Consider the following 27,844-nt stretch of genomic DNA (forward strand, 5'->3'; position numbering starts at 1 on the left):
TGAGCAATTCTTTAAATGTCTTTCAGCCATTTGAGTTTCCTCTGTTGAGAATCCTCTGTTTGGTTCTATAGCCCATTTCTTAATTGGACTGTTGGGCATTTTGATGTCTAATTTCTTGAATTCTTTATATATTCTGGATATCAGTCCTCTGTCAGATGTGGGGTTGGTGAAGACCTTTTCCCATTCTGTAGGCTGTCGCTTTGCCTTGTTGACCATATCCTTTGCTCTACAAAAGCTTCTCAGTTTTAAGAGGTCCCATTGATAGATTGTTTCTCTCAGTGTCTGAGCTACTGGTGTTATATTTAGGAAGTGATCTCCTGTGCCAATGCGTTCAAGACTACTTCCTACTTTCTCTTCTAGCAGGTTCAGAATAGCTGGATTTATGTTGAGGTCTTTGATCTACTTGGACTTAAGTTTTGTGCATGGTGACAGATATGGATCTATTTGCAGCCTTCTACACGTTGATATCCAGTTATGCCAGCACCATTTGTTGAAGATGCCTTCTTTTTTCCATTGTACAGTTTTGGCTTCTTTGTCAAAAGTTATATGTTCATAGGTGTTTGGATTAATGCCAGGGTCTTCAATTTGATTCCATTGGTCCACATGTCGTTTTTTATGCTGTACCTAGCTGTTTTTATTACTGTAGCTCTATAGTAGAACTTGAAGTCAGGGATCGTGATGCCTCCAAAGGTTGTTTTATTGTACAGGATTCTTTTGGCTATCTTGGGGTTTTTGTTTTTCCATATGAAGTTGTGTATTATTCTTTCCAGGTCTGTGAAGAATTGTGTTGGTATTTTGATGGGGATTGCATTGAATCTGTAGATTGCTTTTGGTAAGATTGCCATTTTTATTATGTTAATCCTGCCTATCCATGAGCAGGGGTGATCTTTCCATTTTCTGACATCTTCTTCAATTTCTTTTCAAGGACTTAAAGTTCTTGTCATATAGGTCCTTCCCTTGCTTGGTTAGTGTTAGTGCAAGGTATTTTATATCATTTTTGGCTATTGTAAAGGGTGATGTATCTTTCTGCTGGCAATGGTCGAGAGACAGCCCGAACTGACCTACTCTGGTGATAAGATGGCCAAATACCCTAATTGTCGTGCTAGAAACCCCATCCAATCACTGAGGGAACTGGATGCAGAGATCCATGGCCAGGCCCTGGGTAGGGAGCTCCAGGAGTCCAATTGTCGAGAAAAAGGAGGGTTTATATGAGCGAGAATTGTTCAGACCAAGGTTGGATAAAGCACAGGGACAAATAGCCAAACGAATGGACACACATGAACTATGAACCAATGGCTGAGGGGCCTCCAACTGGATCAGGCCCTCTGAATAGGTGAGACAGTTGATTGGCTTGATCTGTTTGGGAGGCATCCAGGCAGTGGGACCAGGTCCTGTGCTCAGTGCATGAGTTGGCTGTTTGAAATCTTGGGCTTATTCAGGGTCGCTTGGCTCGGCCTGGGAGGAGGGCACTGGATCTACCTGGACTGAGTCTACCAGGTTGATCTCAGTCCTTGGGGCAGTCTTTGCCCTGGAGGAGATGGGAATGGGGGGTGGCCTGGGGGGAAGGCGGGGGGTGGGGTGGGTGGACGACAAGAGGGGGGCGGGAGTGGGGGGAACAAGGGAATCTGTGGCTGATATGTAGAATTGTATTGTAAAATAAAATAAAATAAATAACAGAGGGTAATAAAAAATAAAAAATAAATGAAAACTCTGAAAAGAACTTGTCAATTCTAGTTCTGCTCAAATGACCATGCATGACGACTTTGACCCCACTATGACTTGTGCTCTTTTTCATCAAGGTCTCCTTATCTTTAATCCAACTGCAGTAGTAATTTCTAAAGTAGTAGGATTTCTTCATAATATAAAAATGTAGAATTTAACAGTCGTTTACTGCCTATGAAAGATTTTACTTTGTAGGCTCACAGCCCACAATGAGAGTTGGTTGTAGGTAAATCCTCTTAAGAGAAAAACAAAATAGAAACTTTCTTCCATTATTATTTAGTGAAATTAATTGTTTCTCCGGGGTGATGCAACAGATTTATGTATCGTGTCTTTTTCCACTGATATATTGCTACAAACTTCTTGGTGGACTCTGTATTAAAATTTATAGCCTTAATGCAGTTTTAAAAATCCCAGACTAAAAGGCATTGCAGTGAGCAACAATGCTCATTTATTCTCAGAATTTTATTTCAGAGAAAGACTGTAGTTTCAGTAGAGATAAATGTGCTAGGCATTAGGGTTTAGCATGCTGCCAGCTCTAGCTTTTTGGTTTTAAAAATCATGTTTTAGTTGCAGTGATTCTTTCCATCAGAATCAAGAACTGAGTATTTTAAATATGTGAAGGTTTTCTTTGTGTTGTCCATTACTAAGTGATTCAGGGGGTCCACATTAAGCAAGACATGGCAAAGTGCTCTATGGACATTTGAAGCACCCCACCTCACTTGCTCTCATGAATGAAGCTTTTCAAATGACATTGGCTAAATATGAAGGTTAAAGAGGGAGGGGAGAGATGGAGCTGTTTTAAATATTCTTTGTTTTCTAAGTTGTAGTTCTGAAGTGACCATCCTTTTAAATCAGTTAAAATATTTCAACATTCTAAGTAAAGTTGGATTTTCAGTTTTCCATTCCTGTTTGCTTTTTTGAATATTTTACCACTTCATTGTTTAAGTCAGAGTATGGATTTAAAGAAGGGCATTGCTTTGACATAAATTACAGCATGCTAGAATGCTTAATCTCCTTGGTCACATTTTATTACTGTCCTGCATAAATAACACATAATAATTTTGTTTTATTAATAAAGCTATCCATCTTTATTGCACTGTGCTTGTTAATGAAGATTGAAAATGAAGGTACCTAACAATAAATCAGAAGTGTTTAAACAACTGAAAAAAAAATGATTCAGGTTTTACATATTAAATTTTCTTTTATTGGATACATTTACACATCGAGTTTAAAATCCTTGGGTATTTTTTGTTGTTTGATGATTACAATCACTTGTGTGTTGGAAATGTTTAGAAATAACTAGTGCCTTCTTTAGGCTAATTATTCATCACATATTAATTTTAGGACAAAAGTCTGAGTAAGCATGGCTGAAACTCTAGTATTTGATTTTAGAGGTCAAGAAAACATCAAACTACGTTACTAAACAGGGTGAGTGGATTTCCTAAAGACAAACTTTCAAAGAAAGAAGCCAAAACTAGCTTCTGTCAAAATTTACATTTCATTTATCTGTTCCAGTTCACCCTTTTCCACAAGACAACTATTTGAAACTGCTGAAATGCATTCTTTGGCTTCTTGATTTTTTTGTATGGATGCCTTTCCTTGGACTCTTATCTTATGCCCAGTTCTTCTAGGCATATATGTACAGTGCTATACATCTATCAAGGTAACTTGTTCCAAGCCATCTTTCTGACGTCAGCTGAGATGACATTTTCTCTGGGTGTCTAAATGGTTTTCTTCCTGTGTCCCCTGTAGAATACTATTCTTGCCCCCAATGTAATTAATACCTATCCATATGTTGGGTTCTTTACGTATTTCCTGGATTCTCTATTATCATGTAGGTTTCTTCAAACCACAGAATGAGTCTCATTCATTGTGCATTCTTAATTTGCATCATGGGATCAGGCATAGAGTTGATATTGTAGGCACATAGTAGATATTGAACACAACAAAAGCTAGAATTATAGTTCTATGAACACAAAACACAGGGGCTATGAGGAAATGCACTGTTCTGCTTGTGTAGCAGTTAAGACTAAAAACTAGAGCTGAATGTCAGGGTGCTATGTTCAACCGTGTTACTTACATGGTCTTTGACCCCAGGCGAGTTTCCTCTGCCTTAAGTCTATAATCTGTTACATAGACACCATGAAAGAGTTTTCTCTCATTGAGTTATGAAGTTTTCTTTGAAAAGCTAGTACACACAGCCTATGAAAGATTTACTATAACACTCTAAATATTTGATGAATGTCTATTGGAAAGTAAAAATATAGATAGGAAGCCTCAGTAAAGATAAGGTTAAATAAGGAATAAGAGATTTTATAGCTATAATGAGCTAGAATTCAACATTCTTGACCATCATTTATAGGAGGATGGAGATTAACTGGTCAATTTCTTTGCCTGCTCAGTCTTAGTCCCAGGACATCTAGTTTCATTCATTATCATTACACTAATATTTTTTATAGGATTGTCCTTCAGTTCTCGGGATCAGAAAACTGACTCGTTTGGTAAAACTTGGATGCCAAGGCCTTTCAATGAAGTCCCTGAAGGAGGGTCTAGGAAGCTGCATTACAGCACCTCAGATGGTCATGATGCCTAACTTTAAGAGCTGCATATAGAGGTTCAGTGCTATGGATATATTTACAGAAGCCCAGATGTATAGGTTAGGTTTGTAAAAGACTGATTCAAAAATGCTTTTCATCTATCTATTGCCCTCAGTCATAATATTTATACATTTTATGGAATTGCTTGCTTTGTTCACTGTGCTTTCATGCTCTAAAATTGTAGGATATAACCTTTATCCACAAATAATTTGTGATATAGTTAGTTGAGAGATGAGTGCAAAACACATTTAAATGTTGCATAAAATTTATAATTTTATGTTTTGGTATTAAATTCAAGTGCACTATACAAGAGAATATGAGAATACTTCTTTACTCAGAGAGGATTTTGCCAAGTGAGTTGGTCAAGAAAACTAATTGATAGTTGATTGGGAAAGAAAGAATGAGAAAATTATGGAAAATAGTATAAAAATGTGAGTAAGGAAACATAGACTGCAGCCAGACATGGTGGTACATGCTACAGTTCTATCACTCAGGAGGATGCAAGAAAAACAGAAGTTTAAGATTAACTTCATCTACAAAGCAAGTTGATGATCAGCCTAGGCTATGAAAGAGTACTTCAGGAAAGGCAAGGTATAAATGATACGAATATATAGGATATAAAAGAATTGGTGGAAATAATGAGGCTAGAAACATTAAAGGGAGGTTAGAGTGAGGGAATAAAAAGAGAAAGTTGGGGGAATTGGTGTGGAAATCTAATATTTTGTGATTTATTAAATTACATACTTTTAAAAGGAATTTAAATGAAGGTACCCTACATGTATGGATAATAAAGCATCCAGAAGCCACAGGTTATTGAAGGAAGATCCCAGTGCCAGATGTGGAATGGCTCCCAATGGATTGTTGATCAAGAAGGCCCTTGAGGCCCCCTATACAACTCCAGACCATGCTACTGCTCTTGATTAGCCACTAGCATTTGAAGATAAGACTCTGTGGCTGAAGACAACACACACTTTGTTTTCAAGACATAGACAAATCAATATAAAAATGAAAAGGAAGTTTCCTCTCTACTACCTAATTTGTACGGTACTATAAAATGGTATATAGGCTTGAAGGGCAGCAAATCCATCAATAGTTTTATCTACCTAGAACTCTGTGAGTATAATAGCATCCTGCCAGGCAAGGTATACCTATAGTTATAATAATGGAAGCTCAGAAAGTTGAATAAAGCCTCTCCTGAAAGTTATATAAGTACTTAGCAGTGACTTAGAGATAGGAACTCTCTACACGTTTGACAGGGAGCTTCAGGCATGCAGCCTTTCTGTGGAATCATCCCTATTATGAGTAGTCCATTGATGAAGATGTCTGAGTTACCCATGTGCCAGCAATAACAGTAATAAACCCACTGGATCACTAAGCTAGACTTGACTATAGTTACTTCTCTGTTCTGTCTTTGGTGCTTTCCTTTGTGAACATAAGTTTGATCGTATCTCCTCAGAGAACTCATACAAGAAATAGATACCTAAACATAGAGTGACAGAACCAATGAATGTACTCTGTAATGAGTGATATGATAAGCAACTGAGCATAGGGCTTCTGTAGGGCAAATTCAATCTTTGTACTTTTCCCTGTTTGATTCTGCGTGGTATGAATCGTCAATAGTTCTTCCACATAAATAATAGAACATCTCCCAAACATCTGATGCACTAAGTAGTATACTGTAGCCCATAAAAGTAATACACATTAAGCAATATCATAAGCAGGCTATGGCCCAGGTGCAATGCCTTTCCTGTGGGCAATAATTTGAAATTGAGCCTGAGCTGATGGCTTCAGGAAGAAATTTCCTGTGTAAGAAAGGAATTATAATGGAAAAAATGTATAGGTTGTATACTCTTCATTAGCTTCTCATTTGACAAGAATATTAGAAATAAAAAGAGCAGATTTTGCAGTATTGATTTATTACTTGCATCTGGCAGGACATAAGTTTTTAAAAAAGAAAGTGCTACTTATATCTATACAAAAGAATCCTCCTTGTTATCAAAACAAATGCAAAAAATAACAAAAGTTAGGACTCATGGAAAGAACTGAATAATTAAGACAATATGAGTGAGGTAGAAGCATTGGAAACTTGATGTTTAATTACAAAAATTATTCAGATTTAACACTTAGTTATAAAACAAGGAAAAAAATTCATGATTAAGAAAGTACACAAGGTACTAAACAATGGTCCAAGAAGCTATGGTACAGAAAACTATGATAGTTAAGGGATATGCTGTATTTGAAGTGTTTGGTAAAATCTTTTAAAGAAGCAATAAAAGCAACTACCAGGGCCCGGTTTGTAATACTGTGGGATATGGAGGTATATGGGATTATTATGAACGATGTGCAAGTAGAGAAATTGTGTAATGTTAACTACCAATCTTTCTTTGGAATAAAGGATGCCTAACTGATGGGAATATGAGATAAATTTATCAGTGATGGAATAGGCCACACAAGTTATTAGGGTTGCTTGGTTCTTCCTGGGTGAGGGCTGTGTGGATGTCAGGATCTTTAAGACAATAGATGAAGGACAGACATTATTAATGAAATTGGGTATGTGAGAGGTGGCTTTTGATTCTGGCTCACTGGACCAGGTGGGGTTGTGTTCACAGGATAGTCATAACAGTTCATTTCCAAAACAAGAGAATCTCAGTACTGGTAAGGAATTTACTGGTTTTGCTGAGTCCTATGTTGGAATCTCAGCTTTACAATATAGGAAGGTCTTTGATGGATATGAATGATTTATACTGGCATGTGAATCAGTTTTGTTAAGTAATAAAGCAACTGACATAGTATAAGAGAATGGCAAATTGGATAAAGGCACCTGTCTTGTTTACTCAAATGTGAACTTGCCAAGTTTGTATCAAATTAGAGTTCCTAGAGAAGAAACTAACAGAAAGCCAAACTTTGTGGTAATGAGACTCTGGAAGGCTGTAAGCCTGAGCAACAGTTCAACATGGGCATAAATGAGAGATCAATGCAGGTAGTAAAGATTAAGCTTGTACAATACATAAACAATTATGCCACAGAGTATGCTATGCATATTTATCCCCCACAAGAGAATATAATGGGGCTAGATAGTTTTGTCTAGCAAAAAATATCCTTTCAAAATCCAGAAACACCCAATAGGCCAGCAGAAGTAAATTGCGGCATAATCCAGGATACTACCAAACCCAGAGAATCTGCACAGTCACAGCATTTGTTTGGTCCCCATTGGCCCTAGGCAAGATCAAGCACCGTGAGCCTATTAAATGGAGCTCTTCATAGCTGGGAGAATGTATGGGGGCCCCACAGCAGTGTCTGAGGAATGAGATGGCTTGTGGAGGATGGCTATTGATTAAAGGAAGCTAAATAAAGTAGTGCCTCACATGCATCCTGATGAAAATAAGCACTGCACTTCGGATAGAACAACTTCTATGAATGGTGAGATCTGTTGAGTCTGTGTTGAACCTTGCTAACTATTGTTGAAAGTGGCTGAATCCCAAGACCAAAATGTCACTTACTTCGAATGGATTGTGGTGGGCCTTAAAAAAGCCTGCCTACCATCTGTAAAAATGATTTCATTATAAAAGATAACTCTTGAGTATTTTGCAAGTTGAAAAATGTATCTGGAAGCACAGTAGTAACAATAATTAAAGAGTTTGAATTAGACAATTTGTGTTAGAAAGGAATAAACTCAGAAGCCACAAGGGTATTAATTATATCTTTGTCAATGGAGTATAATACCCTATGAGTTCTTGGCCAGGGAGGCCAATAAGGTTCCACAAAACAATACAGACCATTAATACTGCTATTGGTTGTATGCTAAGGCTATTGGTCATATGCTAAGACTACTTGGTAAGACCTTATTGCTAATGATACCATATTTACATGCTCTAGTTGAAGAACAGGGAGAAGTCAGACTGAAAGCGGATTTGGAACTCTCGTCCAATTGGCCAGCCTTCTCAGTACTGGAAGGTGCTCTATAAACTGTTAGGGGAGAATTGTCATCAACTTTCCTGCTTGATCATGGACCCTGTGTACTAACTACTAACAAGTCAGGTAAGTTTTGTACCTAATTGAGCAATAGTATCACCAACTTTAGGAGCAAACAGCTGCTTACTGATTGGATTTAAGGCTTTCTTTGCTTTAAGCAACTACTGTTTGGTACCCTAAAGCCAAAGCAAAGACTAATAGCTGGGAAAGTCACAGCACTAGTGGGGGAAACTGCTGCTACTATTTTAATAAACTGATATGATATGTCTATCAAATTGTTTTCTAAACATTTGTGTTTGTTGCTAAAGATTACTGTTCCTGTCAGGCTTGGTCATAAAGAGAAATTTTTTCCTTTCTCTCCCCAGTGTACATCGGTTAGTGCAAATACTCAGAACTGGCCATGCTCTTGATATACATTAGTATAGTGGCCTAATGCTCAGCCATAAATGGGAAACAATAATCAGATATCAATATCCTCTCCACCTCAAGACAATTGAGCACTATTGAATGTAGGTCAGGAAAACAAAAACACGAAAGAATTGGAAGGGGTATAGTATTGCAAGTATTGTTTATCTGTTTCCACCAATGTGTAACATTCTTCTAGAGAGGGGAAAGAAGGTCTTGATTCAGGATGCTAACAAAACATACAATGATCAAGATCTCTTTCGGAGAGCTAGGAGCACTGCAGGAAGGGTATCACCTTCCTGCGGTTTTTGCTCTGAGCTTTGACCTCTTGGCTTTCTCTTTTACATTGGTTCTGTGTTTCTTATTTAATAAGACGGTTGGTTACATCTACAGAAAAATACTCATGTGTTCTCTCAAGAAGAAAGCATTGATAGGAAGGAGACCTTCTGGGGGAGCTATTGACAGGTTGGTCAGGAGGCTCTAGGGAAGCAGCTTGCAGGAGTTGTCATTCATGCTTTGGTGGGATTTTCAGAAATGTAGCTGTCTTTGAATCATCTGTGTTTCTGTGAGCCAGCAAAGGCATTTCACTGAGATATCTTTGGGTAGAATCATTTTCATCTGTTATTGGTACTTTATGTGGGGTAATGTTTATTCACATCTCCCAAGGGAAAGGCATACAACACACAGCTACAAAATACATTTCACAGCAACAAACAAAACAGTGTTTAACTTTATAATTAGGTACTGTAACATACACAATTTGAAACATAAAACTAGCCATTAATTTGCTGAATTTTTTTTTTAGTGACTTAACTCTTCCTCAACTAACTCATGGTTTCACTTCAGGTTGCAATTTTAGTATCTTTTAACTCTCAGAATATTGCTTGCTTTTGGTCCTAGGTAAATTTTACTTCCATGAATATGTTCCTGACAACAACTTTCACTTCTATACATCATACTCTTCATTATTTAACCTACATCTAAGACAGCAAATTCCATGAAGGTCCGTGAATCTATCTTGTTCTCCATAAAGCTAACACTCAAAAAAGTATGTTGATGGATGGGATGAATAAATCACTAGCCTCTATATCCATAGCAAAAGGACCCAGGGCTAGTTCTTGCTGTATAAATAATAGCCAAATATTTAAGAAAGTTATTATTGGGTTAATCATACTTGGTTTTTAGGAACATTCTTTTTAGTGACTAAAACAAATTAAATTAACAAATACTGTTAAACAAAACTTTTCTTTCTACTTGCAATCTGCTCATCTTTGAGGCCATGGAAACTATTTAAGTATGTGAAGGAGAGCTCCACAATGAGGACTTTAGGAAATGACATTAAATCCAAAAACATATTTAAGAGAGTTCTCAAATGAATAGTCTTTTAAATAATATAGACTATAATACTTCCTATTAAGTATTCTTTATCAAATTACTTTTGTAGGCTTTGGTATCTTTATTGTGCTATCAAAAAATTTTTAGTACACTTGTACTAAACAATAGAACACACTTTACAAAACATTTTATTTGAGCCAGAAAATTTTACAAACTACAATTAGATATGCAAACCATTGTAGGTTTTTCAGTTTTATTTAGAAAAATAGAATAAGTTAATTGGGATAGTTGTGTGTAACTATGTAAATGCTCTTTATAATTGACACTGGAATACATAGGTAATATTTGCTCTACTATAAAATGTATAAAATATTTTCTCTAGAGGTTGTCTGGAAATAAGAATAAAAATGAGATTAAATATTTGAAATGTGTACTCTGTGAAAAAAATAAGTATGGTTACTAAAGAGCTTGTAGCTACATATTTCAACAACTGAAAAATTTTGTACTGAAGAAACAAATCAATCAAACTAGTTGTTATTTGGCATCATGCAGTCAAAAACAATTGTTGATCTGACAGTCTTTCACATTTCAACTGGTTGTCATGGAATCATCATGTTGAATTAAAAGAAAAATGATTCTCTCTGCTCCAGAGTTTTTAGCTTTTACAAAACATTAAATAAAGAGATCTGAAAACAGAGGACAGTTTTAAAGTCTCTACCCAAGGCTTAGTCATTGGATACATTTTAGTGCATGCCTTTGGTGTGCCCTGAATAAGCTGATATTGTACATACCCCATGCTGTTTGTCTTTGGGAGGTGTCCTAATTTAAACTTTGCTTTGACCTCTGGACAGATGTAGAATAGAAATAGCCATAGAACTGCCCAAAAGGTGAACAATCCTGGGTCTTCTTTTAGTTACCAAGAATATGAATTGAGAATAACGTAATGTTATCATGGGAACTGACTCAGTTATTTCTACTTCCCCTCCTTAACTCTAGTGTGTTCTATTGTAAATAAATGCAAATCATGTTATCTTTAATCTTTCATCTGATTTGAATCCTACATAAGTACAGTATATGAGGTGTCTATAATTCTCAGTTACCTCACTTATATGTTGTCTAGATTAACATGATAGAAGATGGCATGTCCTTTCCTGATGCCTGTGCATGCTGAAGCATGCATATTAATTCATAACTTCAGTCTGCCTACTATGAGCACAGTTGGAGCTGTGTTTCAGCCGTGATTCAGTCCTCTGGCAAGGCCTCCAGAGGGTTCCTTCTACATTAAACACATACTGAAGTTAAGGCATCCAATAGGCCATCTAATGGCAGGAAGTCTCATCACTCCCCATTTCAGAGCTCATTTATCTGGGGTAGTTATTCTGAGTGGATGGTTCATGTAGCTGCCAAAAGTGCCTTTTACACAACGTTTCCCAAAGGCAGTCAGGGCATGAGTGATCTTTACTCTTTGTTAACAGAGTCAAGCATGAACTAATTTAAGCATTGAAGTAGTGGTCAGTATGCCTACATAGCTAAACAAAACTAAAAGCAAAGCCAAACAACCCGAAGTTTGTTTAGCATTGTGATCATAGCCAAATTACTCTTCTAAACATTTTTTATAATGTCAAGTGGGGTGTTAACCACTTAAATTATAGGAATTTGAAAGACAGTTCTCGTTACTGAGTAGTCTATAGACCTTATCAAATGATAACTCATTCAGTCTTATATTTAAGGTTGAATAATGGCTGCCATATGATCTTTTATATAGATCACTGACAATTTCTTTGATCATCACTGATTTAACCTTCACTAGAAATCACCAGTGCCATAAAGTTTTTTTTTCTCACAAGATTGTATCTACAGAATATTTTACAGTACACGTTTTACCCTTATGCCTCCTTCCCAATACCATCTGATTCATGTTGTCTCAAATGTTTTAAATAACGATGTTGAAAGAAATCTTGGAGATTTAAATGGATGATGAAAAGCTAGGCTGTAGCTAGTGTCAGGAAACCAGATCCTCTGACCACAGCACCGTCCTAATACACTTGTGTTGCTTCTGGGGTGTTTCTTCATAGTCAATTCCTCAATGGCCCCTTCACTCAAGCCTATCTTTGCTTTTCCTATCTAATTTCTCATAGCTTTTTATTTCATTTTCTTGCAACAATCTATCAGTGAAGTAGTCTTTCCTGGTGGTCCCATGTATACACAGCCTATCATTTCCCATCTTAAAGGCATTCATTTCAGAGTGTCCACTCTAAAGATAGTTTGTGTATTGGCTTATGTTGGGTACTGCACACACTCTTGAGAATGGGTACTTAAATTATAAGTCTATTTATCAGTATTGTACACTGAGTGAAAGAAACAGAGGCTTCTGCTACAGTGTTCGGTAACCTAAAAGATGAAGAGCCAATGATGGACAGCATCTAGAATAAAAATGTTGACTTGTTTTCCTTTGTGATGTCTCTCTTTAGGAGAATTAATGTTGCTCCCTTTGTGCAGATTGTGATCTACACAAAGACAAATGCAGAATATATGATTACGGTATGAATTTCATGAACTGGCAACCACAGAGAGCATTAGACCTTGTGTTTGGTCCACTTACTCTGAAAGGGTTTGTCTTTATTCTTTCTAAGTGCAAACATATACATATTTCATGTAGATACTCACTGCTTGTTTTACTGTGCTAGAATGGCTCGATAGATCACAGCTACAGTATATATTGCTTGTTCTCACAGATGCTATCTATATTTTATTGTTCTCAAGCTACAATTACTCTAACTTTCACAGAATTGTGTAGGAAAGTAATGCACATTCATTAAATCTGATTACAACCCCAACTTTGCCATTTCCTAGTTCTGTGACCTTGAATGAACAACTTAATTTGTGAAAGGCTTGATCTCTTCAAAGCTCAATCTAGATGCAGATTGATAATTACTTCATTTCATTTTGTATAAGGATTATGGGAAACAGTGTATGTGAAAATGCTTTCATAAACAAACTATAAATATGCGTTGCTTTATATCTGGTTTTAGACTGTCCCCCAAAAGCTGGAGACATAAGTTTATACAATTCCCACATTTGTCTCCTCTCTTTTTATTATTTTTTAATAAACTTATGTTCTATGTATATCATTAAATAATAAAATGGGAAACATTTAAATTACAACCTCAAGGAGAAGTAGTTTTTAAAATGCAGTTTTAGAGGAAATGAGTCTATAATTTTGGACTCTCTAAAGTTTAACAGTAAATAGCATAGGGAATAATCTAGATAGATGATTGGTAGGTAGACTAGATAGGCAGACAGGCAGAACATTCATTAGTGGAGAGGACGTGTCACTGTAAAATCCATAGCATATCAGGAGGAGGGAAGACAAGCAGGAAGTGAAAGATATGAGCCTTTTTGGCCATCTCTAGAATTAGACCTGGAATCTGCTCTCTAAGCATGTCTTGTTCTGAATGGTATTTGCCCAGATGAGCTGACAAATCAAATACTTGGTGTGAGGTGGCTCTAATGGAGACAAATACCTACTGAACCATATGAGGCTGGAAATGGAAGTGGGGAGGGGCGACACAGAATTAATCCAATGTATCACTGCCCTTCTATGTGTCAGCTTTAAAGAGTTGGCCTCTCAGAGACCAAGGAAGTGAGTGGTTAGTGAATTAATGTAATGCATCATCACCGAGTCCCTTGAAATCTATCTGTAAACCCTAGCCTGCAAAGGTATAGGTACCATGTTTAGTCATCATAGAGTATGGATTGCACAAACTTCCCTATCTCATTCATTGGATTTTTTTAATAAAAGATAAATGCACAATATGCACCTTCAGTAGGCTAGAGCCGTGTTCCTTCTGAAACTAAAATTAAGGAAAGCTCCATTTTCATGTTATAAATAAACTCCAACCGGATTATTTTTCCTATTTAGTTCAATTACCATATTGTGTCTTTGAGATGCTAATGAGAGTCCTCCTTTTCCTCCTCCTCCTTCTTTTTCTCCTGCCTTCTGTCTTCTTCTTTTACTTCCCCTTCCTCTTCTTTTCTGCCTATCAAAGGAGAGCCCCAGGAGGGCAAAACAAATAATGTTTTGTATTTCTGCTTAAAGACCCATGTTTATTCCTGCTGAGGCTATGGGTATGGTATTGTTTTCAACTTAGGACATAGTTTCTCATTAAGTAGTCTTTGTTTTTTAATCAATCAGTCAGCAGGCCATAACAGTCATATTTTTTTTAGAAGAGCTAAGTCTTCTTTTGATTCTCATTTATTTGAATTTCATAAATCAAATGAGGGAGAAAAATACATCCAACATTTCTTAGACTAGAGACACTGAGTGGGATATGAGATGTTACATAGTCATGAGACAGTTGGTTTGAATAATAAGTGGATATCATAAAGCCCACAGCATTTTGGCTTGAATAATAGATTATTAGGCACTTATAAAAAAGAATCTTGATGATGTATCTGGGTACACCTCTTTAAAATATGTTTATGATATACAAATTCTTTGTAAGTGAGAAAGAAAAACTTCCTTTTTTCATGCATTGAATTCCCAGACAGGGTTTACTTTAATTTGAATCTACAATTAGAAAACTCAGCCATTCCTGATGTTGCAAAAGGCAACTATTTTCAATAATGCATAAAACCCACGTTGGCTTGACAGTTTGGTAAACATTCTTTGGAAGCAGAGGTTATTAACTTTTCTTGTTGGTCCTGGAATGACAGCCTAAACTTTTACAACAATGTATGCTGCAGTACACTTATTAATACACCTGAAACTTTTGAGTTGTGGTGCTTGGTGACAATGCTGTGCACTTCAGTGTCAGGGGGCAGTAGTGCCTGTCACAGGAAACAGCAGGTGACTAGGTGAATGCTGTGTCTTCATTTTAACTTTTCAAAACTGCTTGAGTTAGGAGCTGAACAGCAGCACAGAAGAATACCCACCTTACTCTGATTTATTTAACAGGTTTGAAGGATATATTGAGGTGAATTATTATGCCTTGTCAAAATAGTCCAATGGCTTTTGGAGTTACTTTTCAAAGGGCAGGCATCTGTGGCCTGAGAGACTGAATGGAAACCACATTGGTTTTAGTGGTAAAAGATATTTGCCAAGACAGAGAGGAGGGGTGGAGAAGGAATCATGTTGACGACTTTTCTGAGACTTAAAGAGCCATAAAGCATGTTATCAATCACCTGTTGAGGAAATATCTGGTTGATTTTTCCTTTGCCACTAAACTAAGGTCAATGGGTCACCTCAGATTGAATGAGATTATATAAATCCATGGAGATTTTTATTTGTTTAGTTTCACTTCTGAACAATTGTCTAATTACTACTTTAAATTCATAAGAATCTTATCCTGGGCCTCTGAATAACACTGCTTTAATTAAGCATTCAATATACATTAGGCACAAGGATTATTTTCTTGCTGTGTTAATTAATAACTTTGTATTGAAAATAGGAAGTGCCTATTATATACTTTGACACATGTTTAGATTGGATAGACTGTATCTGCAAATAAATTGATATCTTAACACTGATTAATTATGACCTAAGCTGTATAAACTCAATAACTGGTGCTCATTAAGTAGTAGAAAGTTTTGTTGTTTTTTACTTTATATTTGATGAAACATCATTCAATTTCTTAAATTTTTAGAACCATAAACTTCCTTTTTCTTAGAGTAATTGAATGCTGGTATGTCTTAATCCCAAGGCAGAATTTTTTTTTTTAATGAGACTTCAGATGCTTTCTCTTTTTCATTTTTTTCTTGCAGTTGGGAAATACTTTTTTAAATAGAAAATATTGAAAAGCCTGCAAATTTCTCTGAATTTTTCAACAAAATATGTATTTTCTGAGAGACTATGCAGACTGGGAAAAGTCCAGGTAGGCCACTACATCACCCTACCCTATCCCCAGTCCCACATTCTCCTACTTTTCCCCAGCCTCAAACTGTGGTCGAGACTCCTTGCTCTACCAGAGACCATGAAGACTGGGAAAAGTCTAGGTAGACTGCCTACCTGCCAATCTCCCCCACTCTTTTGGCCTCTACCCACCCTTTCCTGATCCCTCACCCTCCCAGTCACCATATCCCAGTCTCTAAATGGGGCAAAGAGTCTCTGTTCTACCTGAGACAACACTGACCACCAAAAGTTCAGCCCTCAACTGGGGTGGAGACTCCCGACTCTACCGGAAACCACACAGATCTAGAGCAGAAACTACCTCACTATCTCACTAACTAACTCAGTGTCACTCCAACCTCAATCCCTGTTCTGCATTCTCCTAATTGTTTTGCTACAACCTCCAACTGGGAAATAGACTCCTTGATCTACCAGCAACCACACAGACTGGGAGAATTTGAGTTATATAAATCCATACCTTCCTAGTTGCCTCACCCCAGCCTCTAACTAGTGTGGAGACTTCCTACTCTACCAGAGGCTGCATAGACCAAAAGACCAGCGAGAAAACAGAAACCAAGGAACAAAACATCCATCCAACAATGACAAATGCAGCAACTACCTAGAACTACAATTATTCCAAACCCTGATACCTAGAGATCAGCATAAAAACACAATCAGCAATTGCCAAGGTGATATGTCACCACCAGAACCTAGCTATCTTACTACAGCAGCCCCTGAACATTCCAGCATAAAAGAAGCACAAGAAAAAAGGCCTTAAACCTAACTTTATGAAGATGATTGAGGTCCTTAAAGAGGAAGTGAATAAATTCCTTAAAGGAATTCAGGAAAACACAAACAATTGGAGGAAATAAATAAATCCCATAAAAAAAGCCAAGAGGGAGTAGGGGACAGTTGAAGGAAATGAATAAAACTATTCATGACCTGAAAATAGAATAGAAGCAATAAAGAAAACACAAAATGAGGGAATTCTGGAAATGAAAACTCTAGGTCAATCAACAGGAACCACAGATACAAGCATCAACAACAAAATAAAAAGGTGGGAGAGAGAATCTCGGTCATTGAATATACGATAGAAAAGATAGATATATTGGTTAAAGAAAATATTAAATCTAAAAAGGTCCTGAAACAAAACATCTAAGAAATCTGGAATACTATGAAGAAAAAAAAACCTAAGAATAATAGAAACTGAAAAAGGAGAACATTCCCAGCCCAAAGGTCCAGAAAATATTTTCAAATAAATCCAAGAAGAAAATTTTAATAACCTAAAGAAGGATATGCCTTTAAAGGTATAGGACAGTAAATAGGTGGACCATAAAAGAAAGTATTCTAGCCACATAATAATCAAACCACTAAATATTCAGAATTAAAAAAAAAGAAAGGATTCTAAAAACCACAAGAGAAAAAGAGCAAGTAACATATAAAGTTAGACCTATTAGAATTGCACCCATATTTTCAATGGAGACTCTAAAAGCCAGAAGGGCCTGGATAGATGTGCTGAAGACCCTAAGAGACCAAAGATTCTAGTCCAGACTACTATATCCTACAAAAATTTCAATCAATGTAGAAGGAGAAAACAAGATGTTCTATGACAGCCAAATTTAAACAATATATACCCACAAATTCAGTCCTTCAGAAGGCACTTTAAGGATAACTCCAACACAAGAAATTACACCTACAAAAACAAAGGCAACAAATAATCTTACAATGCCAAAAACAAAAGCAGGAAAACACACATGACCACCACCACCAAGAACAACAACAAAATAACAGGAATTAACACTCATTGATTGTTGATATTTCTTAATACCAATGAACTCAATTCCCCTGTAAAACAACACAGGGTAACAAAATGGATGCGAAAAACAGGTTCCATCCTTCCTCATACAAGAAACATACCTCAACATCAAAGATAAACATTACCTCAGAGTTAAGGGTTGGAAAAAGATTTTCCAAGTAAATGTCTGTCCCCACCATGGCATGACAGCCTATGTTGATCACCCAGAGGAGTCCTTATCCTCTATGAGGAGGAGATGTGGGTGGGATGGGGATGGGGCAGGGGTAGGAAAAGTGGAGGAAGGGGGAACAGGTGTTGATATGTAAAAGGAAAAAAATTTTTAATAAAAAATTATATAAAAAATGAACCCAAGAAACAATTTAGTATAGGCGTTCCAATATTCAACTGAAATTAATCGAAAGAGATAGGCTAAAGGACATCTCATACTCACCAAATGAAAAATCCACCAAGATTATATCTCAGTTCTGGACTTCTATGTCCCAAGTGCAAGGACATACATACTTGTAAAAGAAACAGTGGGAGGCTTCAATACTCCAATCTCACCAATGGACAGGTCGTCCAGAAAAAAAAATTAAAAAGAGAAATATTGGAGCTAACAGTTGTCTACAGAATATTTCACCTAAACGCAAAAGGATATACCTTCTTCTCAGTACCTCATGAAACTTTCTCCAAAATTGACCCCATACTTGGTCACAAAGCAAGTCTCAATAGAAGAAAATTGAAATAATTCCCTGTATCCCATCAGACCATCACAAAACTAAACCTGGATTTGAACAACAACAGAAGCAATAGAAAGCCTACAAATTCATGGAAATTGAACAACTCTCTACTGAATGACTACTGGGTCAAGACAGAAATAAACAAAGAAATAAGACTTTCTAGAATTCAGTGCAAATGAAGGGACAACATACACAAACTTATGGGATATAATGAAAGGGGTGCTAAGAGGAAATTTCATAGCACTAAGTGCCTTCATAAAGAAAGGCCTCCTATTAGCCACTTAACAGCATACCTGAAAGCTCTAGAACAAAAAAAAAAAAAAAAAACAAACACACTCAAAAGGAAATGTTCAAGCAGATGGCTGAAGTCAACAAAATAGAAACAAAGAGAATAGTAAAAAGAATAAATGAAACTAAGAGTTGGTTTTTTGAGAAAATCAACAAGATAGACAAACCCTTATCCAAACTAAAAGACATAGAGAGAACATCCAAATTAACAAAACCAGAAACAAAAAGAGGGACATAACAACAGGCATCTAAAAAATCCACAGACACACTAGGTTATACTTCAAAAACCTATACTTCATAAAACTGGAAAATCTAAATGAAATGAAAAAAATTTTTCAATAGATACAGTTTACCAAAGTTTAATCAAGTTCAGATAAACAATTCAAATAGACACATATCCTCTAAGAAAATAAAAGTAGTCATTAAAAGTCTCCTAACCAAAAAAAGCCCATGGCCAAATAGATGTTTTAGCATAGAATACTACCAGACTTTCATAGAAGACCTAATACCAGTACTTCTCAAATTATTCCACAAAATAGAAACAGATGGAACATTTCTACATCATTAAATAAGGTCACAGTCACCTTGATATTCAAACCACATAAAGATTCAAAGAAGAAAGAAAATTACAGACCAATTTCCCTCAGGAACAAGATTCAAATATACTCAAGAAAATACTCACAAACTGAATCCAAGAACACATCCAAAAGAAATTCCATCCATGATCTAGTGGACTTCTTTCCTGAGATTCGGGGGTGGTTTATCATATGAAAATCTTTCAATGCAATCCACCACATAAACAAGCTGTTGGAAAAATGAAACAAACAAAACATGTGAGATGCTTGATAAAATCTACCACTGATCCATGATAAACATCTTGGAGAGATCAGGGATATAAGGGATATACCTAAACATAATAAAGGCAATTTGCAGCAAGTCAATAGCCAACATCAAATCAAATGGAGAGAAACACAAAATAATTCCACCAATATCAGAAAGAAGACATGGCTGACAATTCTCTCCATAGCTATTCAATATAGCACTTGAATTTCTAGCTAGAGTAAAAGATAACTAAAGGAGATCAAGGGGATACAAATTGGAAAGGAAGAAGTCAAAGTATGCTATTTGCAAATGATATCATAGTATACATAAGAAATTTCAAAAATTCTACCAGGGAACTCCTACAGCTGATAAACACCTATAGCGAAGTGACTGGATACAAAAATAATGTGAAAAAAAAAAATCATGAACCCTCCTATATACAAAGGACAAATAGGCTGAGAAAGAAATCAGGGAAGCAATACCCTTCATGATGGGGTAGCTCTAACCAAGCAAGAAAAAGACCTATATGATAAGAACTTCAAGTCTATGAAGAAAGAAATTGAAGATGATATCAGTAGATGGAAAGATCCCCCATGCTTATGGATTGGTAGGATTAACACAGTAAGACTGGCTGCTTTACCAAAAGCAATGTACAGGTTCAATGCCATCTCCATCAAAATCTCAACATAATTCTTTACAGACCTTGAAAGAATGATAGTCAAATTTATATGGAAAAATAAAAAAATCCAGGATAGTAAAAACAATCCAGGATAACAAAATAACTTCTAGTATTATCACCATCCCTGACCTTAACCTCTATTACAGAACTGTTAAAAAAATTGAATGGTTCTTGGGGGAGATTGATTGCCAATTTTCTAAGAAAGTGCTATATTGATTTCCACAGTGGTACAAGCTTGCATTCCCACCAGCAGTGGAGGAGAGTTCCCCTTGCTCCACATCCTCTCCAGCATAAGGTGTCTTCAGTGTTTTTGATCCTAGCCATTCTGACAGGCGTAAGGTGGTATCTCAGAGTCATTTTGATTTGCATTTCCCTGATAATTAGGGATGTTGAGCAATTCCTTAAATGTCTTTCAGCCATTTGAGTTTCCTCTGTTGAGAATTCTCTGTTTAGTTCTATAGTCCATTTCTTAACTGGACTGTTGGGCATTTTGATGTCTAATTTCTTGAGTTCTTTATATATTCTGGATATCAGTCCTCTGTCAGATGTGGGGTTGGTGAAGACCTTTTCCCATTTTGTAGGCTGTCGTTTTGCCTTGTTGACCATATCCTTTGCTCTACAAAAGCTTCTCAGTTTCAAGAGGGCCCATTGATAGATTTTTTCTCTCAGTGTCTGGGCTACTGATGTTATATTTAGGAAGTGATCTCCTATGCCAATGCATTCAAGACTACTTCCTACTTTCTCTTCTAGCAGATTCAGAATAGCTGGATTTATGTTGAGGTCTTTGATCCACTTGGACTTAAGCTTTGTGCACGGTGATAGATATGGATCTATTTGCAGCCTTCTACACATTGATATCCAGTTATGCCAGCACCATTTGTTGAAGATGCTTTCTTTTTTTTCATTGTACACTTTTGGCTTCTTTGTCAAAAACTATATGTTCATAGGTGTGCGGATTAATGTCAGGGTCTTCAATTCCAATTGGCAAGAAAGAGGAGGGTTTATATGAGTGAGAATTTTTCAGACCAAGGTTGGATAAAGCACAGGTACAAATAGCCATACAAATGGAAACACATGAACTATGAACCAATCGCTGAGGAGCTCCCAATTGGATCAGACCATCTGGATAAATGAGACAGTTGATTAGCTTGATCTGTTTGGGAGGCATCCAGGCAGTGGGACCAGGTCCTGTACTCAGTGCATGAGTTGGCTGTTTGAAACCTGGGGCTTATACAGGGACACTTGGCTCAGCCTGGGAGGAGGGGACTGGACCTGCTTGGACTGAATCTACCAGGTTGAACTCAATCCTCAGGGGAGTCTTTGCATTGGAGGAGATGGGAATGGGGGGTGGGCTGGAGGAAGGTGGGGGCGGGAGGGGGGAGAACAAGGGAATCTGTGGCTGATATGTAAAATTAAATTAAATTATAAAATAAAAAAATTGAATGGTATTGACATAAAAACAAAAATAGGTTGATCAATGGAATAGATTTGAAGACCCAGACATAAATGTACACATCTATAGACACCTGAATTTTGATAAAGGAGCAGGAATTATACAATGAAGAAAAGAAAACCTCTTCAACAAATTGTGCTGGTTTAAATAGATGTCAGCATATAGAAGAATGGAAATAGATCCATATTTATTACCTCCACAAAACTCAAGTCCAAGTGGATGAAGGATCTCAGCATTCAGCATATTGCAGATACACTGAACTTGATAGAAGAGAAAGTGATAAATATTCTTCAATGTATTGGCACAGGAGACAAATTCCTGAACAAAACACCAGTAGCACAGGCACTAATATCAACAATTAATAAATGGGACCCCATAAAACTTAAAATCTTCTGTAAGGTTAAGGACACTGTCAACAGGATAAAAATGACAGCCTACAGAATTGGAAAAGATTTTTACCAATTCTGTATCTGACAGAGAGATAATTTTCAAAATATTTAAACAACGCAGGAAACTAGACATCAGCAAACCAAATAATCCAATTAAAAAATGAGGTAAAGATCTAAACAGAGAATTCTCAACAGAAGAATCTCAAATGGCCAAAAAGTATTTGAAGAAATGTTCAACATCCTTAGCCATCAGGGAAATGCAAATCAAAAGTACTCTGAGATTCCATCTTACACCTGTCAGAATGACTAAGATCAAAAACACAAGTGACAGCTCATGCTGGAGAGGATATGGAGCATGGGAAACACTCTTCCACTGCTGATGGGAGTACAAACTTATGCAGTCACTTTGGAAATCAACATGGTGATTTCTCAGAAAAGGAAATTTATCTCCCTCAAGACCCATCTATATCACTCCTGGGCATATACATAAAAGATGTTCCATTGTACCACAAGGTCACTTGTTCATTTATGTTCATAGAAGCTTGATTTTTATTATCCAGAAACTAGAAACAACCTAGCTATCCCTCAAATGAGAGACAGATAAAGAAAATGTGGTACATTAACACAACTGAATATTACTCAACTGGTAAAAAAAAATAACATCATGAAATTTGCAGGCAAAGGGATGAAACAAGAAAAAAACCATTTTCTGAATAAGGCAACCCAGGCCGAGAAAGACAAACATGTTTTGTATTCACTTATAAGTGAATATTAGGTGTAAAGAATAATCATATTACAATACACAGACCTAGAGAGGCTACGTCACAAGGAGGACTTGGAGGGGGGCCACTTGAATCTCCCTAGGAAGGGGAAATAGAATAAAATTCTCAGATGGATTGGGGGATGGACAGGCATAGATGAGTCCAGGAGAAATCAGGTCGAGATGGGTGAAGGGAAAGAGTACTGGGAGAGATGACTGGAATTGAGGTGTTTTGGGGGATGAGGTAGAAACATAGTTCAATGGAAAGTTCTCAGGAAATCTATGAGGGTGAGAATATAGAGCCTGAACCAGCCATCTCCTATAATCAGGCAAGTCTTCCAGTGGAGAGATTGGGACATCAACTCGGCCACTAAACCTTTGACCTACAGTTTGTCCTGCCTGCAAGTATTTGTGGAAGTGGCCAACCAATGACTTGTCCAGCTTGAGACCCATGCTACCTGAGGGGGTCTATGCCTGAAACTACCTGGAGGGCCAGGACTCAAAGGCTAGAAAGCCCAGAGACCTAGGAACGAATCAAACAAGCCCAACCAGAAAAAAAGAAAGAAAGAAAAGTAAACGAAAAGGTTTCTAATGATATTCTGTATACTCAAACAGGAGCCTCGCATAATCGTCATCAGAGAGGGTCCATCCAGCAATTGATGGAAACAGATGCATAGAGCCACAGCCAAACATTAGGAGGAGCTTGGTAAATCCTGTGGAAGAGGAGGAGGATGGATTGTAGTTTAGGAGCCAGAGGGGTCAAAGACACCTCAAGAAAATCCACAGAATCAACTATCTCAGACTCATAGGGGTTCAGAGACTGAACCAACAATTAGGGAGCCTGCTTGTGACTGACCTTAGGCCCTCTGCATATAGGTTATGGTCGTGTAGCTAGATCTTCTTGTGAGATTCCTAACACTGGGAACAGGAGCTGTATCTGACTTTTTTGCCTGCTTTTGGAATCCTTTTCCTCCTACTAGGTCACCTTGTCCAGCCTTAATATGAAGGGAGGGAGGTGCCTAGGTTATTGAAGGTTCATAGCCATGGAGGACTACCCATTCCATAAAGGAGAGGAAGAGGAATAGATGGGTAGGTTGCTGTGGAGATACTGGTTGGAGAAGTGAAGAGGTGGGGGAGTGCAGTTGGTATGTAATGTAGGAGAAAATTAAATAAAAAGTCTTTTCTAACTGCAAGAAAAACTGAACAAGAGAAAGAATCTGAGGTCACATAAAAAAACAAACAAACCAGCTTTAAGATTAGGAGACATTATCATTCTATTACTCTAAAAATGAAAGTTTATGATTCTAAGAACTAAAGAACTCGAATGATGTTTCATATTAAATGTTCTTGCTATGATATTTTATATCATAAGAATAGTGAGTATAGCCTGCCAAGAATTAAAACACCAAACCAATCCAAAATGCCCACAACTTCCCATCAAGTGGGGAATAGGGGATGTAGCTCAGTTGTTGTGCTTGCCTTGACTGTGGTAGGTGGTAGGTTTAATCTCCAACACCAGATAAAAATTAAATAAAACCTAATCTTCTATGTTCCAGTACCTTCCAGATTAGTCAGTGTAACTACAGAACCAAGGATTGAGTTCTATCTGCAAGAATATATTTAAAACCTTGTACTCATTAACTACCAAGTTTTAAGATTTGGATTACAGACTGTGCAGGGGTTCAGAGAACAGAAAGACTGAAAATACCAAAGGCAAGGATCATTTACTGGAAATTAGTTACTGGAGTGCATATTTACAGTTTTTGAAAAGTCCAAATAACGCAGTGAGATGTGTGACAAGATGAGAAAGCCAACATAAGTACTCCCTGTTCATATGGAAATCGCAGACTAAATTAGTAGGTTGCTCTGATCCAGCTGTGATATGGAAAGTGCCACTTTGCCTTGTTATGCATTATGGACTCTGAATTCTTTTATATATAAAACCCAAAGGTCACCTGACATGTCATCAGGCAATTACAACTTCCCTCATTGTGTAAGTCAATGGCTGGTAAAGTATGAGTCATTACAGTGCAGAAATGCTCTGTTCTTCCACCCAGGCACCTCCTTGGTGATATGCAGAGTTTGGAGAAATAAAATCATTAGAAATAATCACACCATTGCCTGCTGAGAAGAGTGAGCTTTATTTAAAGCACAGCACTCAGGTTGGGCTTGAAGAGAAGCACATCTGCTAAATATTGTACATAATAGACCTTGCAGGACTGTTTCCATTAAATAGAAAACTTGGAAAGTGAGGGTGTGAGGACATCACATCCTCGGAGTTTTAGCAGGTGTCTACAGGACAGAATCCCTCCCCCATACTCATTTGCTTCTTAAGCACTCAGGTTTTGAGCTTAGAGGCTCCCTGGCAAGAAGAATTATGCTAATTAAGTTCTGTCTGAGTCTCCTTATCTAAGACAGAATCTGAGAGGAAATCCTGTTTGGAGAATATTGATTCCCATTTTATTATCCTCTCTAAAAAATTTGGATACAGTGTTTTGCTTTTGTTTCTATTTTTTGTTGTTGTTTCTTTTTTTTCTCTCAATACATATATAAGTGAACTAAAAAAAAATTAAAAAATAAAGTCACAAACTTGGAATATAATAAAAGTATTGATACTAATTAGTATATTCATTGTATTTTTATTGGTATTATTTGTGTTACATGTCCTGCTTTTCTCCAGAATAAGTGTATTGAAAATTTAATTACTTTATAAAGCTGTGTAATTTCAGCAGACGAACTTCAATTATCATAGACAAATTATAAGAAAAATTTGCTCACTTGCTTTTTTCATGTTTGCCCTTGATTTTGAGTCTGACAAAGGCAAGGAATGTTACTTACTCGTTTCCTTAAAACTCACCAAACTCCATGGTCCATGCTACATGATGTACCTGGGAAATGTTAGAAGAACAATATTTTAATTATGGACTTTTGCAATGATTAAGTCATGATGTAAATAAACAAATACAGGTGGAAAGCAGGTTTTTTTTTTAAGTTGTCAGCTTTCTATGTAAAATAAGGACTGTTATTTTATGTTGGCACAAATTACTTTTAATTACATTAGAAATTTATAAAATACAGTAGAGGTGTTTTAGGCTGAAGAGGTGTCTCAGCAGTTTTAAGAACCCAGGCTGTTTGGTTCCCAGCACCAACATGGTAGCTCACAACCATCTGCAACTCCAGTTTCTGGAGATCTTATGCCCTCTTCTGGTCTCTGAGGGTACTTAATGTACTAGGCACCTAAGGAACACACATTCTGGCAAAACCCCTATACACATAAAATAATAAAGCAAATTTTAAAATAAAAGCAGTGTTGTGAGGTTAATGTAGTAGTTCTGTTTTTTTAAAAAAATAACAGTAAGAAGGCTTTCATCCCTATTGAAGTATGATCTCCAGTTCCCTTTCACATGATCCGAATATCTTTGTCACCTTAACACACACACTCTTGGAAGGCATTTTGTTCTGTTATTAATTTTTCATCATTGAGAACCAGAGTTAGAAATACTAAACACACCAACATCCCAGAGGAGGGAATGATGACAAGAGTTCAACTTTGGCATCTATTTTAGGACAAAAGTGCATTTTCTATGTTTATAAAAAATAAACAAATAAAGCACAGTTTAAACTTAAGAGTAACGACAATTTAGCTTTATGACCACACTTTCCAATTCCAGTCTGTTTCTTTATTCCCTTCAACAATAATTAGCAGCTTCTCAGTTTGGTACAGATTGATCCATGCTTTTTTCCGAGTGTATATTTCTATATATGTATAGTCCAAGAAAACATAAAATGCAGTGGGTTTGAATTTGTAAATGGTGAAATGGAGCTGATGTTACTGTGAAACAGTTTATAAGTCTACCATGTAGCTGAGAGCCATTTCCTCATTAGCATATCAGCTCTACTCCTTCCCTTTAAGGCACCACACAGTGTCCTTCATTGAGCCTATTTCTTTTGTTATTGCCTTTTCTCTCTTCATGAACAATATTATTGCAATTTTGTGGATGGAACAATGAATATAGAAGACCATGGCATGGTTTCTATTGATTTCTCAATTTCTTGTGTGCAATTGAACATGAATATTACTTCCTCGTGTGCCATGTATCTATGTATCTATATATGTAGCTGTACTTTCAAAAGTAGCAAATGTCTTGCAGCTATTAGATGGCATCATTATTATGTCAATTCAATTTGTTATGTATCTATAGAATTCCTGCTATGAAATATATTCTTCTGGAGGTTTTGTAGAAAATTATACCATATTTTTATTAAAGAACAGGTAAAATAGTGAAAATAAAAGACATGAGCACAAAACCTTGTGAGAAAGTATTGTATAACCTGAATTGTATGTAGGTAAGATGCAAAAGCTCAGCTGGATTTACAGGGGAGAAGGACAGTCCACTAATAAATGAGGCGCTAAACTGCTTTTTGAGAGGTGAAAATTCAAAACACATTACTTAAGAATTAGGAGAGATGATCAACAGAATATTCCATTTTCCTTTTATGTAGCTTGGATTTCTAGTTCTCATTTTTGTGGTGATGAGTTTGAGTCTACATCTTTAAGTCTTCTGAGTGAGTGCTCTACCTCTTGGTATATCCACAGCTACAACTCATATTTGCAACTTTGATCAAGCAGATATACTAAAGATTGTGAGTCTTTCTGGAAATTTCTGGAACATTACTTTCATGTAAGGGACTACACCTCCTCCCCTCCCTCAGCTTTCTGTGTGTGTGTGTGTGTGTGTGTGTGTGTGTGTGTGTGTGTGTGTGTGTGCTGAAACAATATAAGGGAGAAAGGGCTTCTTTAACTTCAAGTTAGAAAAGGAGCTTTTAATTTTAGGGGCAAATTGGCTCACAGTTGAAGCAATAGGAACACAAATTTTGTCTGGTAACATCAGTGAGCAGTACAGAATCAGAGAGTCTAGAAACTTCCTTGATGTATAATCCATATGACCCTCCTGAGCACACCCTTTTCTTCTAGTTAGGACCCACCTCTTAAAGGGTTC

The sequence above is a fragment of the Peromyscus maniculatus genome, chromosome 6 (genome assembly GCF_049852395.1).
Source record: "Peromyscus maniculatus bairdii isolate BWxNUB_F1_BW_parent chromosome 6, HU_Pman_BW_mat_3.1, whole genome shotgun sequence".
Taxonomy (NCBI): domain Eukaryota; kingdom Metazoa; phylum Chordata; class Mammalia; order Rodentia; family Cricetidae; genus Peromyscus; species Peromyscus maniculatus.